The sequence below is a fragment of the Castor canadensis genome, chromosome 5 (genome assembly GCF_047511655.1).
Source record: "Castor canadensis chromosome 5, mCasCan1.hap1v2, whole genome shotgun sequence".
Taxonomy (NCBI): Eukaryota; Metazoa; Chordata; class Mammalia; order Rodentia; family Castoridae; genus Castor; species Castor canadensis.
This window is the reverse complement of record NC_133390.1, coordinates 56,632,105-56,648,086: the sequence shown is the minus strand read 5'-3', so window position 1 is coordinate 56,648,086 and position 15,982 is coordinate 56,632,105. Positions and strand designations below refer to the sequence as shown.

The 15,982-nt window shown below is 37.5% G+C and overlaps 1 long non-coding RNA gene across 1 annotated transcript in view; it reads left to right on the top strand.

The window, feature by feature from the left end:
* LOC141423060 (uncharacterized) overlaps nucleotides 1-15,982 on the top strand; it is an 83,456-nt gene that overhangs the window by 50,501 nt on the left and 16,973 nt on the right. Inside the window, exons 3-5 of the long non-coding RNA XR_012447718.1 lie at nucleotides 8,862-8,924; nucleotides 12,530-12,598; nucleotides 13,097-13,308. This is a non-coding gene — a long non-coding RNA (uncharacterized lncRNA). The remainder of the gene's footprint in view (nucleotides 1-8,861; nucleotides 8,925-12,529; nucleotides 12,599-13,096; nucleotides 13,309-15,982) is intronic.

Genomic DNA, 15,982 nt, shown 5'->3' with positions numbered 1-15,982 from the left:
CACATTCACCCAATCACATTGTGCATTACAACTTTAACTTCTTCAAGTTCTTTGATGAATATTTAAGTTGAGTTCAACTTTTCATTTTAACAAGTAATACTAGGACAAAAATCTTATTATGTATATACATCTTTGGAGCCACCTATGTTTTTCTCCCTTGAAGAAATGCCTAGAAATTAAATTCCTTGGTATAAAATATGCACACTTTTAAAGCTTGGTACAATATAGTTTTTATTTATTCGTGATTCAACAAATAATTGCCTTTCATTGAGTATCTACCCTATGATTCTGTTAGGCCATATGGAATAAACAAAAATATGACAGTCTTTTTCCTTAAAAATTCAATTAGAGGTATAAGGAGAGGATTTCAAATGATGTCCAATTAGTGGGATGGATTATAAGTACTAGAACATTTCAGAGAAAGAGAAAGCTATGTGGGTTGGAATGATCCAAGAAGGCTTCATGGAGAAGGCAGAGTCTGGATCCATGCTGGAAGAAAGGAAAAACTCACAGAGTCAGAGAGGAAGGAAGTAGGCTGTTCCATACTGTAAAACATATACAGGACAAACTAGAAAAACCACAGAGCTTAATTGATATAGTAGAGTGCTTTTTATTTTAACAAATCCTTCAAAATCAAGAGATCTAAATAAAAAAATCTGTACTTCTAACTTACCTTAATAAAAAGAAAACTTTTTTTATAAACAGTCTTTCATTCTACAAGTAGACTGCAGTTAAAAATATCTCCACCACTTAGATGGGACTTGCTCTTTCCATTGTGCTGTAATAAATGCTTGATCATCTCACTGTTGATTTGTCTGGTCCTTATGAGTTTGGAGCTTGGTATACAGAATGAGGAAAGTCACCTGGACAGGTGAGGAATACCATGCCCCAAAGACATATAAATGAAATAAAGTGGTAAGTAGGGAAATAGTATGAGATGGTGCTGAAAAAATAAAGTTGGGATTAGATCATGACAAGTTTTATATGTCAAACTTAGAATTCGCCTTAAACCCTGGCAAAGAAGCCCTACCAGGAAGCCCTATCCCAGGCACTGAACCTTCTCTAGCCACACTCCTCTACAAGGCCATGTTCACCTATACTAGCAATTTCTTCACCTTCTACATCATACTTATAATTAGAACCATGGAAATTTAATGTCTTGGTGGCCCTGAGCCCACTTCCAGGGCCTGAACAGGCCTCTTCTCTAGTCCATCCACCAAGATGCATATGCTAAATCCAAGAAGGTCATGTGGTGACTATTTGGCAGTGAAAGATGGAGGGTTATGGACAAAACTGGTTGTGAGGTGGATGTTTACACATATGCCTGCTTGGCCCCTTGTGGTGGAATAGACTGGAAGATAAGAGCAGGGCTGAGCCAGGGAACTTATCTGTACTTTTATTCTAGTCCTATAAATGTCAGGGGTTGGCTCTTAACATGAAAGCACCTCATTGAAAAGGAAGTTTAGGAAGATTTTGTTTTGTTTTTTGAGGTTTGCTTTGTTTTGTTTTTTGAGGTTTGTTTTGTTTTTTTCTTAGCAGCTCTCAGAGGATGGATTAATTGAGATAAGAAGGAAGACAGGCAGGTTAGCTCACAGGTCTTGCAATAATACAAATAAAAGATGATGAATTAGCTAGATAAAGGACTGAAACAGAAATCCAGGAACAGCCAAATACCATTAAATTGCATGGTCACATAATCTCCACTTTTGAAAAATTGCAGCATTACCTAAATATTTCCATGTCCTCTTCTATCTTACTGTTCTATCATCAAATCTCAGGGAGCCAGAGTTGCAAATGATGATAGTGACTGTATTCAAGAATCAGTTGCATGATGATAAAGAGTAAGTAATTAGAGGAGGTTAATTTGATTAAAGCATGATATGTACAAGCCTGAAGTACCAAGATGAAACCCCTTTGAACTATCAATATACACTTAAAAAATGAAGGACAAGAGGGTAAAACAGGTCTTTCCCAGGGGTGGTGCCAGTCAGAGGGATGTAGGCATAAGAAAAGAAGAATGAGGGTGAATATGGTAGATGTATAGAAGAATGAAACCTTTTGAAATTGTCCAAAGAAGTGGGGGAAAGGGGAAGAGGGAGAATGATGGAGGGGGTAAATCTAATTAAGATAATATTGTGAACACATATTTAAATATCACAGTGACTATCCCTATACCACTATTATATGCTAATCAATTTTTTTTAAAAAATCAGCTGAAATTGTTTAGATTACATTTGACTTCAAAGGACAAAAGTTAAGGCAGAATGAAGTATTCCTTTAGGAGAGAAGACACAGTAAGGTGGCTACAACAGAGACTACTTTAACAACTAGATATACCAGAAGTTGTTAGAAGAAAGCTAACTGTGAAATTGCGGAGCTGGAAAAAAGGAAATTTTCAGCAAGAAGATGGAAGCAATTGGAAGGTGTGGTGAAATCAAAGAAGAAGGCAGGGTAGTTATTCATAGCTATTCTTCTGTTATAACTCCGAAACATGTGCTTAAAGAATGAATAGAAATTAATTGATTTGAAATAGAAAATCATTAAGACTTAGAAATATGGAAACATGAGAAATGACCCTGAATTAAATGTTTGAAATGGTTTTTAGGGCTTTCTTTGGTTCATATAAGTCACCTTAACAAAATATTTTAATCTAACCTTGCAAAAAAAAGCTAGTCATCAGACAGTTTGGAAGGGAATATCTGTGCTGATTCAAGGCAAACGGGATTGTAGGGCTCCAAAAGGCAGCTCTTGCCTCAGCATGAGTGTTGATTTGATCCATAGAAGACTGTCTTGTTGTCAACACGAGAAGCCCCTTACCTGTCCCCAGTCTGTTTTATTAGATACAGACCATGAGATGTGACCAACAGCAAGTCTCTGAGGCAGCTAGACATGGTTATTAACCAGCACTGCTGCTGTAGTGGGATGGGCACCAGCTAGTTAAGCATGTCTGGGTGAAGCATTGAAAGCATCCACTATACCAACTAGTTACCTTCAACCTGCTAACACATCATACAATGGTGAAATGAGTTGCTCTCATCAAAATCAAAACTGAAATACCACAAGGCAGCTTAGTGCAGAAAGAGTCCTGCTGATGAAGACAGTACAACTGGAAAAGAGGTTTCTGCTTCCCCAAGTCACTCAGCCCTCAGTCCTCATTCATAAAATCAGAAAAAATGTCTTTATCAAGAGTCACAGCAGAAAAATAAACATGACATACAAGCAGATTACACAATTCTTTTTATATTAATAAAAAAGGTCTGGAATGCCATCCTCTAAGATAAACTGTAGTTATCTCGGTGAAGGGTATTGTAGGCAGTTGTAGAGAGAAGTTCAGTAATGTGGTAAAGAGAAGACTTTAAAATGAGACTGCTTTTGGACTCTGGGCAAATAATTTAACCTCATGGGGCCTTGGTTTCCTCATCTATAAAATGGGGGTAGGCAAAAACCTACTTCATACAGTTTTGTTGAAAATTAAATAAGATAATCTATTAAAAAATCATTTCTGAAAGTGCCCAGCATGTAATACAAATATGAATGTTAGGTATTTATATTCTTTTGTTTTGCTTATTCATGCTTTGTAATTTTTCTACAGCAGTCACACATTAATTTTACAATAAGACAAACACACAAAGCCAAAAACAGTTCTTTGTAATAGGAACTGTTAATAACTGGAAGATATTTTAATTAATTTCTATTCTAAATGGAAATAAAATAATTAAAATTGTTAAAGCAACACATCAGTGAACAATGGCCACAAGCTCTGTGCTGCTCCATTCAGAAACATAAGGGTCTGAGGACTGAGGTTTATGCATTTGCATGAATTTTACTACTATTATTTTTATCTCTCCATTTGCACAGCAGTGGGAACCTCAAGTCCTGCCTTGCATATTGTTTTGTTCACTTCCAACTCTGTAAATGCATCATCAATGTTTCAGCTTTCAGGAGTCAGAGTGATCTTGTAGAGATGCCTGAGCTGTGAAGTACGTTTTTAAAAAGAGTATAAGAAGGTAGCAGCTGCTGCCCACTCAGTGAAGACAAATGAATGCAAATGGTTGAATCAGAAGCAGCTCCTGTCAGACTCAGCCTTGTAAACAATAAACTCCTCCTGAGAGCAGACGCCTCTGTCACAACCCAGTGCTATCATGGCCACATGCGTACTCAGCACATTCTCCACAGACCAGGTGTCTCTTGCCTGGGGTGTGAGGTCAGGATGGCCAATTGCTACTTTATCAAGAATATTCAGCTGGTTGAGAAAAGCCAATATTGAAGAAATTTATTATCTGAATGTTCAATTCCCCGGAAAGTTTTCTCTTACTGCTCAGGAAGAATGAGAAAATGGCAGTGTCCTCCCCCAGCACACACACACACACACACACACACACACACACACACACCACACAGACACACAAACACACACACAATATGCTTTAGGTCAAATTATCATCAAGGAGCCAGTAGGAGATCTCCTAAAATGGGCTGCTGCAGTCATGCTTTCAATCCAGCCACTACACTTGGCAGGTAATTGCAAGCCAGGGGCAAGCTACAAATACCATTAAATACAGACATTATCGTTCCTGACGCCCACAAGTGCCATCATAATAATGAATTACCAGTATTCTCAGATCCCCTGATCACATGGACTACACATTTCACAAGAACTTTGAAAGTCCAGACTATAAGATTTCTTTGGAGACTAGATGAATTCTGAGGGATAAAGTTAATTGAGGTAAAACAAAATGGTAATGGATTTACTCTAAATTTAGAGAGCAGCGAAGTTTTTTCTTTTTGGGTTCAGCTCTTTCTTTCCAAGATTACTCTCTGTCCTTTTCTAGTGAGTCTAGCATGGCTCTCTAGACCTAATTGGCAAGCAGAAATAAATAAATTGTGGGCACTCATCCAAGCATTCTGAGGGAATTTATAGCTGGAATTCTGTATATATTGATCAAAACGGGCACGCTGCCACAGTCGATGAGGTCCCTGGCAGACAGCCCTGGGAAAGTAGAGAAAAATTATAATACCATAAACTGTATAATCACTAAACATTTCAGCAACATCACAAATAAAGCATTACAATTTCTATAAGAGGAAATTATTCCTGATAGAGTCACCAGACTGCTTGGAGGTGGTATGCATAAAATAATGAGATTCCAGGAAACTCATTTTATTTTCATTTTTGAAAAGCCTTCAACAAGATTTTGTTTCAAAGGTAATTTTAAACACGTCAGCCTGATTTGGGGTGGTGGCACACTGGGGTACATATTTCATTAAGAGATAATGAACCCCTTTTTACAATTAACGTACACTAACAAAAAATGAGGAAAAAGAGATAATGATGGGCCGGAGGTTTAGCTCAATGGTAGCACTGCTCTAACATGCACAAGGCCCTGGGCTTGGTCCCCAGCACTACCAAGAACAGCTCAAGGCCAGCCTGAGCACCATGGTAAGACTATCTCAACAAACAAAACAAAAGAGATAATGATTTTGAGAAAGTCAGATTTACAGGGAAACAAGTGCTTTTCTGGGTAAAGAATCATAAGTAGCACAGTCTCCAGGAAAAAGTGTCACTTGGCATATTCTATAAATGATGGGAAGAGAGAGTAAAAAAGTAGGAACACTTTCAGGGTTGCAAAGGTATTAGACTAGACATTTGTAGGTGATTTAATGATATACAGAGGGAAACAATTGAGTCTGCATGGGACATATGACATTTGAGCTTCAGGATGAATAATGCAGAGGAAATGCATTTAAGAAAGAACAAAAGTTACCTACAAAACTGGAGCCTCTGATGTGATTTGTCCAAATTATAAATATTCAGTCTTTTATGTGCAAAGTACATGTATGCAAATTCTGGAGAGGTACAACTTTACATTATGAAGTATTCTGAAGATGCGAAGCCAATGTGTTGTTGAAGTCAAAAGGGAAAATGAGCTCTGGTTATTATTAGAATGCTAACTGGAAACAAAATGGAAAATATTCTTCAACCTTTGCACAAAATCATTTTATGTGCACATCTGCAAAACTGCTCCCACTCTGGGCATTGCAGCAGAGCAACTGAAAAGAAAAATGTACTGAAAGGGCAGAAAGCCTGATTCATACAAAAGGAGAGACATACCTTGAACATTAGCCTAAGAGAAATGAACACTTGTTCCATGAAGTTCCAAATGGAACTGAAAAGTTCCAGATGGCCTTAATCCTTCCTGTCTTGTGCAAACCTAATATGTGTGTGTGAGTGTATGTGAGTGTGCAAGTATGAGTGTGTGGGTGTGTGTGTGATGGTATGAGTGTGAGTTGAGTGAGTGTGTGAGGAGTGCATGAGTTGTGAGTGTGTGAGTGTGATGGTGTGAGTTCAGTGAGTGTGTTAGTGTGCATTGAGTGAGTGTGTGTGAGGGAGTGCATGTGTGAGTTGTGAGTGTGTGTTTGTGAGTTGAGTGAGTATGTGAGTTTGTGAGTTGAGTGAGTGTGTGAGTGTGATGATGTATGTGAGTTGAGTGAGTGTGTTAGTGTGTGTTAGTGTGAGTGTGTGAGTTGAGTAAGTGTGTGTGTTGGTGTGACTGTGTTAGTGTGTATGTATGTGTGAGTGAGTGTGTGTAGCAGTATAAAAAATTTCTAAATTTCTAATTTTGATTTCCATATCTCCATTTCATTCTTTTATCATTTAATCAAATATTTGCACTCCTTGCTCCCTGAAATAAACTCTTTCTATAGGAATTAATGATGTACTTATTCCAAATCCCATGGATAATTTTTTCTTCTCATTTCACTGTCAGCCATTCTCTTTTTAAAATTCTCTCCTCCCACCTCCTATTGCCACTCTTCCTGGTTTCCTTTCTGCCATCGACTATTTCTTGCCACTCCATTGGCTCCTCTCTCTCTGCTTGTCCACTTTAATTAGGTTATCCTTGCCTCATATTCTACATGCCCACCCGTGAAACTCACCATCACAGTAACTTCAATGACCACAATTCTCTGATTCTTCCCACAATTCTCCTCTCTTCTCCATCTCTCTTGAGTTCGAAATCCTTATTTTCACTTGCCAACTGAACTTCCAGCTGAATGTCCCTCACAAATGCAAGGACAACATGTCTAAAATCAAACCCAACACTGTCCCTGCACTCCAACCTACTCCTCAGTCTCAGTCCCACTGGCCCATGCTGGGTCTTGGGTGAATGCAAAAAAGGCACCCCTTCTCCAAGTCAGTTCAGCCTACACCAGGGCAGGCAGGAGTCCTCAGGGAAGACTATAGTATAGCCCTTACACCTCCTCTGCTAGGTTTCTATGGAGTGTACAGACAGAACAACTGTGTGTGACAGGTAATTCTGCCATTTCCTTATCACTCAACCAAAATTAAAGACTCAGTCATCACTTCTATACCTATTCAGATGTCAGGTACCATCAATTTTACCTTAGAAGTATTAGTACTGTGTCTCCTAATAGAAACACCTGTTTGAAAAAATGCTTTTGCCTGGAACTCTTTTTCGTATTAAGTTTTTATTAGGATATATCTGTTGTACAACGGGAATTCATTGTGACAATTCCAAATAAGCTTATATTGTACATTGGTTAGATCACCCCTACTGTCTCTTCCCCTCAACCCCCACCTGTCCCTATTAAAGCAATTACAAGAGGTTTCTTTGTTCTATTTTGTACATGAAGTCCATCAACCGTATTTCCTAACCTTAGTCCCCTTCACTCACCCTCCCCCCTCCCAAAAGTACACCCCCACACACTGTATCTATTTTACAGTCCTGTTTTTCACTACTAATATCTAAGTCAATGTTCAAAGGAGTTTCTCAATGTGTCCCTGCTGTTAGAATATTTTAGTTTGAGCCCTTCAACCCTTTCCATTACTCTCCCTTACCCCTTACCTCCCATTTTTCAACAAGTTTCAATACATATTCTTATATCCTCTACCTTCACAGATGTTATGTATTACAGTATTGTTGACACTCTATCATTCCTTTTTCCTCTCCCTCCTTCCCCAAATTCTATAGTATAGTTTTACTATTATAAGCATGTTCTATGTGTACGTTTGTATATATTCTGTTTGTTTTGTATACATGTTTATCTTTTGGACCTATCTTCCACATATGAGAGAAAATATGCAGCCTTTATCTTTCTGAACCTGACTTACTTCACTTAACATGAAGTCCTCCAATTGCATCCATTACCTTCAGACTACATGGTGTCATTCTTCCTTATGGTTGAGTAAAACTCCATTTTATATCTATATCTATATCTATATCTATCTATCTATCTATCTATCTATCTATATATATATAAAACATTTTCTTGATGCATTCATCAGTTGTAGGGCATCTAGGTTGTTTCCATAGTTAGGCTATTATGAACAGTGCTGCAATAATCATCAGTGTGCAAGTGTCTCAATCATATCTTGACTTATATTCCAAGGGTCATATTTGCCTGGCATTCTGACCCTCAATTCATATAGTACATATCAACAAAATTTCATTGCTTTTTTATGTGGATAAAAACAGCATCAATAGAGGTTTTCATATTTTCTTCCCCACCCTAGTAAATGGCTCTTTAGGATAGATTTACTTGTCCTTCTTTGGAGACTACTGGTGATAAAGTCTAAACTGCACAGCGTAATACACAAGGCCTTTTCTCACTGCAATAAAATGGCTTTCTAACCCCATGTTTCATTCCTCCATGGTTGATCCACCAAGAATACTGAACTCTGTTTCTTAATGGATGTGTGTGGCTCCGTGCCTTTGTACACATGCCATGGCTCTCTGGAACTTCCTTATCTCTCTTTCACCAGTGCACTTTTTTCTTATCTTTCAAGGCTTACTTATTCTGTCACATTTCCTCCACTCCTTTTCTTACTCTCTCCCTCCCAGCTGCCACCCAGGGAAGAATTGCCACTCCCCTCTCCTGAGTGCCAACAGCTCCTCCTATACGAGGTAAGCACAACTCTCTCCTGCTTGTCAGTGACATTTTTTACATAACTCCACCCACCCACTCCAAATTAGATTTCACTCTCTCTGAACTAGAAATCACGTCTTATTCATTGTTGTGTACCAAAGACTTAGGATTGTTTGACATGTCGTAGGTACCTTTTGAAGGTTGAATGAGTGAATAAATATGTGTAATTAAAGGTATCCTCAAATACACTGGGCTGCTTCTAGAAGCAGAAAGTTTCCCTTCTCTGTGTCCCAAAAAAGAGGCTGGTGGAAGGAACTAGAATGTTGACTATATAGAATGGGTCTTATGTGAGTGGAGGTGTAGTCTAGATATGTTTCAACACATAGGAACATTGTGTGTGCCAACAAGACTCTTCTGACTTCAAAATGGCATGCCACCCTCCTTACTCTGTAAGATACCTTCTGTGTCTATGGAAAATTTTGAGATGCTGTAAGTCTACTACTTCTACTTAATTCTACCCTGCATTAAATGTACTACAAATGATGCTATCCCCTAATTCTGTCATTCATTGAAGTGGTTTTAAAATACATACACAGATTCTTTGGTAGCCCTCCCAAAGAGGTAAAGCCCAATTCCTCTCTATTTAAACATGGGCTAGAATTTGTGACTATCTTCTAATGAATTATATAAAATAGAGGTAAGGATATAAGATTTCATTGTCTAGAATTTTAGATACTAGAAGGATCAACGACTTCTCTCTTGCTTACTGTTTTGTGGATTACTTGCTATGAGAAAGCCTAGCTTGTGTGTCCAAGAAGACATTCACATTCCTCACACAGAAGCTTTTGTAGAGAGGGGCAGAGGTGTCGTGCCAGTGGCCACATGAGTGACCCGCACAGGAAGCAGTTTCTTCAGCCCTGTTCAAACCTTCAGATGACTGCCATGCCTGGAATATTTTCACTGCAAGTTGATGAGAGACCTTGAACCAAAACTGTCCAATTTAGTAGTGCCTGTAATGTTAACCCCCAGAAATCCTGTGAGATAATAAATGTTTGCTGTTTTAAGCTGCTAAACTTTGAGACAATTTATTAGGCAGCAAAAGATAATTAATAAATGCATTCATTTGGTTTGAGCCATCTTCCAGAATTTTAGGCCCACCTTCCTTCCATAGTCCTATGGAAAAGATAACCTTAAGGCAAAAAAAAAAAAACAAAAACAAAAACTCAGAAAATTATATTTTTCAAGGCAGGATGTAAATTTGCAGAACTCATTAGCCCACAAAGTGTGATAGACTGAATGTATTTCCAGGCTTAAGAAGAGCTCAGCTACATTTTGTGGGTGATATTCGTTTATTCACTCATTCATAAATCACTCGAAAGCTCCTATTCTGTGTCAACCATTGCTCCTGATGATGATATGCCTCTTGGTCATGAAAGAAAATGGCTCATGCGTGGAAAGGTCATCTGGAGCTCTCTGAGGATATAATGACAGAGACCCCTGGCCCCCTTCAAATGACACTAGAGTGGCCCCTCCGTGAGAGGAGCTGGGGTGTGAAGTATAGACTAGAAGAGGATTAATTATGTTCTCGAATTTAAGATTTTTTAAGTTGATCACTCACTGCCTTCTAAATAATAAACCTATCACTTTTTATCTCTAGAGCATCAAGTGAAGCTCTTTTTAATAAGTGTGCCCTTTCCTTGTAGTTCTCCTCTATAAAAATGAAGTGTGAAAATTACTGAACAACAGTCTAGCCGAAAATTTAGACTCTCACCATGCTTTCCCCATTCAGAAATGTTTAGACGCTATTACAGAAAACTTGTAGCACAAATAGAAAATGAATTTCATCCAAGTAGAGTAAATGACAGGGGGCTAGAAACTATAAAAGATTGGAAAACTGTATAAGAGATACTCTTAAGTATCTAGATTATATAAATGCTTATAAGTTACAAGTTTGCATACAGTGCTATTAGGGAACCTACAATTAAGGTGTTGGAGGTTTTTCTTAAACACACACACACCCCTACATACACTCATGAGGAAATCAATCTCCTCATAAAAAAATGATAAGTATAACAGAGCCATTTCTGTGCCCCAGGAAGGCACACCATGTGTTGTGGAAATGCAGTGCCTCCTCAAGTCAAGTAAGTCTAACTTGTGGAAAGATATAATTTGCTGCACCTCTAAGAGCTTGCAAACAGTAACACCTCCCCAGGAGCTTGCCACTTTCCTACTAACCCCAAAGAAAGATATATGGAAAAGCCCTGCTACTGAGTAAGGGAAATGTGTCTTCTTATTTAGCACCAAAGTAGGGATTTGTGTGACACTCCTGTCATCCTTTCACTAAGAACACAAGCTTGCTGCACACCTGAAATCCAGCCTTCATGCTTTGGCTTAGCCAGGTCCCCTATAGGGCATAAATGATACCCTTAAGTTTTAGCCTGGGTAATGCCATCACCAGCACTATTTTCCCAGTACCAACACACAGTTAAAGTGCTTGAATATTCTAGACTCACTGTGATCCATCCATACCATTAATACTTTTAGTGAATGATGCTCGACCAAAAGAATGGGATATGGGAATAACTAGAACTACTTATCACTCCCTTAACATAGCCACAATGTCCTCAAAGTGTAGTCTCTGGACCAATAACTGGGAAACTGTAAGAAATAAACACTTTTAGGTATACATTAAAAAATAACATGCGGCACACAATAAATATATATTTTTTTATTTTTCAATTAAAAAATAATAAAGGAGTCATACCTCCTGAATTAGAAACTCTGAGGTTGGTACTAGCCATCTACATTTTAACAAGCCTTCCAGGTGATTCTGACGTATGCTAAAGTTTGAGGTCAACTGCTGTAGAGATATGAGTCCTGCATGATTCTATTTTGTTGGTTACTTATAGAATAATATGAACTGCAGGGGAGAACTTGGTTGTTTTGAAAGGTTATGAAGTAATTATGCTTCTATACTTTGAGATGAAAATGTATGGCTTCTTGTCTCACTTATCTTGAGAACCATGGTTAAAATCCCAAAGAATATCGACCCTTAAATGTTAGACTCACTGTTGCTGTGATGTTTGTGCAGCTTGTACTCATTAATCTTGAACTAGCAACAAACTATAACTGAGTCTAGTTTATCACATTACATATTGGATTAATACTTTCCTAGAGATGAGGGCAAACAGGCAATCCAGTTTATGTGTTGATAATAGGTTGTACCTGTGAAAGTACATCAAGGCCCACATAGAGGAAGGCGGTTGTTTAGCAATAGATAATCATACCCAAGCATCACAGAATAACTCAGGTTCAGGAAAAAGACAGGTAGATGACTATGATATTATGGCACTATTTCTTCCTGTCACTTAAATTTTCTGTTTAGAAATGTAAGCTTCCTTTGGAATTAAGCAGGAGGAGGAACCATGGCTTCTACTTATAGAAAGTGGCTTCTCAATTCAAGGCTTTCACAGCTATCAAAATAATGTTAGCACAGCACTTCTAACTTACAAATTTAAGGGACTAAATAACTGCCCATGTAGTCTTATTATAAGCAATAGGAAGTAAAAATGTCGGGGCATAAGAAAAAACACAAACCAAGTATCTCATTGTTCTTTTTTTACATGCTTTCTCTGCTTTATAGGTATCATTAATCCCAGGAAGCTGACCTATAATTTCTTTTAATCATAACCACTCAATTATAAACCTGAAGGTGAGACGTTTTTCTCTTAATGCTTAGTGAAAGTGATTTATGCAATCACAATTTTTTTCTGTCTTTTTTTTTCTTTTATTATTCATATGTGCATACAAGGCTTGGTTCATTTCTCCCCCCTGCCCCCACCCCCTCCCTTACCACCCACTCCACCCCCTCCTTCTCCCCCCCCCCAATAACCAGCAGAAACTATTTTGCCCTTATTTCTAATTTTGTTGTAGAGAGAATATAAGCAATAATAGGAAGGGACAAGGGTTTTTGCTGGTTGAGATAAGGATAGCTATACAGGGCATTGACTCACATTGATTTCCTGTGCGTGGGTGTTACCTTCTAGGTTAATTCTTTTTGATCTAACCTTTTCTCTAGTACCTGTTCCCCTTTTCCTATTGGCCTCAGTTGCTTTTAAGGTATCTGCTTTAGTTTCTCTGCGTTAAGGGCAACAAATGCTAACTAGTTTTTAGGTGTCTTACCTATCCTTACCCCTTCCTGTGTGCACAGGTTACTCCAGAGGCACCTGTACACCCATGTTTATTGCGGCACTATTCACAATAGCCAAGTTATGGAAACAGCCAAGATGCCCCACCACTGATGAATGGATTAAGAAAATGTGGTATCTACACACAATGGAATTTTATGCAGCCATGAAGAAGAACGAAATGTTATTATTCGCTGGTAAATGGATGGATTTGGAGAACATCATTCTGAATGAGGTTAGCGTGGCCCAAAAGACCAAAAATCGTATGTTCTCCCTCATATGTGGACATTAGATCAAGGGTAAACACAACAAGGGGATTGGACTATGAGCAATCACAATTCTTGATTGTAGTCAATGATAGACTACAAATAAATGCAAGAAAATGTGGTTCTGAGATCTTTTGAGAGGCCATATAATTTATTGTATAACTATCATTGTAGTTTTCACTGTGTTATTCTTTCTGAGAGAAGATTCCATCATTTTTTGTACAGATAGTTATTATGGCATATATAAATAATGTTGAACAGTTCGGTAAGTTCATGGAGGTGGGAGAGAAAGCCAGACTGGTTAAGAAGCTCCTAGGGAGACTTTCAAGCCCTGGTTCTAAAGGTTCTCAACCATATCAAGTTATCATCTCACTGTTCTTGGAACAGGCCTAGAAGACAAAACAGAATTTAAAACTCTTGGCTTTTAATTCTGGCATCATAATGTCCAGGCAACAAATCCTCTACTTTAGCTTCTGCCTCTATATTGGTATACAGATGCCCAGTATTTCCAAAAGTGTCTACATTTCTGTTCTGTTTTCATATACGAAGTAACTCTTATTTAACCAGCATGACATTGTCTTGAGCCTCCAGTTCCGCAAACCTGCCTTCTACTATAGCAGATGGAAAACTGAGATTATTTGCTTAATCAAATTTCCCAGATTTCAGGTGGGGATAGTCATGTGACCCATGTCTACTAATGAGCTTAAAAGGGGGCTTTTGGAAAAGTTTTCATCTCAGAAGCATAAAAAATACAAGTCTTTTTGCTTCTGCCAATTCCTTCTTGCTTCAACTGCTGCTGTTGGCATATGATGCCCCAACTGTGTGGCAGTCCTGTGACCTTCACCCAACAATCTGAGGACAAAATGTGATGATGTTGATGATAATGAAGTGAGAGAGTAGAAAGAATATCCAGTAGTGCCACTGAGTCAGTAAATCAAACTTGGAACTGTCTTTATCCAACTCACAGATATGTAAAATAATCAGATATCTTTATTGATTAAAATATTGCCAGATGGGTGTCTATTATTTGAAGCCCAAGTCATTCAAAATTGAAATAGATACCAGAGGTCAGAATTTGTGTTTTAGTTTTTGGTTTAGAAAATATCAGAGCTGTGATTGTAGTTCAGTGGTAGAGCACCTGTCTAGCATGCATAGGCTCCAAGTTTGATTCCATGTACCACACACACACACAAAAGGTGATGTCAGAGTTCCATGATAACCAATAGGTCACTAGAGCTTCCTTTAGAATATGTTTCCTACAAGTTCTTTTTTCTCCATTCATGCTGTACCTTTTGTAATATGTGGATCAAATCCTATTTGGGCTTAAGAATCTTTTAATAAGAAAGTTTAGTATTAATTTTTAATTTCAGAGGTATTATAGATAGTAAATTAGGGGAAAAGTATTTATATCTATCAGGAAGCTTACAACTTCCTCATAAATAATAATAATAATAATTGTGTAATTGTTGTTATTACAATAATAATAATAGTAGTCATTGTTAGTATGGGCAAGGAATCTGAAGCCCAGAAATGTTAAATAATAATATGTCCAAAATCTCTTTAATGAAGGTCACAGCCAGGAGAAGCTTCACGATTTGTCATAGAGTAATTAATCCACTCTCTCCTCACCTAAACTTCTCTTTCCCACATTAATGTAGTACATGGTTTGTTCCATTCATGAAACTCTTTATATGTTTCTTTCAACATAGATATTTATATATAAGAAAACTGTATTCATAATCATTGGCAGTAAGATATATATGCAGTCAAAAGATTATATTAGTTTATAGACTGTTCTCCTTCTCAATTTGTGCTCTTGAGAGCAGGGATTGTGACCCCAAGAAATTACTTCCTAACATTGAGGTAGCAACACATTGAGTGTGTAGTACTTTACAAGGGACTTAAATTTCTGTTAGGCAAAGTTTATGTTTACAACCAGTGCTCTCTTAGGGCTTTTTAAATGAAGAAACAAATTAAAGAGTGATAGGATGTTAAATTTTTAAAAATTATAAGATAAAGCCATAGTGAACAGTGAAAGTTAAGAAAGTTGGTGAGAATATATTTTGCAAAATTGAGTTATTTCCTCACCATTAAAAATGATTAAGTGCCATGTATATTGGTGCATTCCTGTAATTCCAGCACTCAGGAGGTTGAGTTAAGATCATGAGTTCAAGGCCAGTGTGGGCTATATAGTGAGACATGTCTCAAAAAGCTTTTTTAAATTTAAAAAAATAAAATGAGAAGTAACATGTTTTTGAATAAGACCATAAGTAGAAATCTTCCATCTTACAGATTCTACAAAACTCTTGATACACTAAAGACATCTCACAGATGTAAATTGCTATTATTGCTCATAAAATGCCAGTGATGAGATCATAGATCATATTACCTAATCTAAATTTGGCTAATACCAAAACAAACATACACACACATATATACTTATAATAAGTCTTTTATCCCGTTTCTATAAAACATTGGTATTATTTTAGGTAGGCAAACATAAAAAAGTAGAAGAAAAACCTTCAACTTAAAGACTGGCACTTTTAAAAAACCATCTAGCCCTTGTTCTAACTGCTTAAAAATAAAAATGATTTAGGAGCAAGAAGGTTTCAAACAGTCTTTAAGTCAAGTAGTATATAAAAG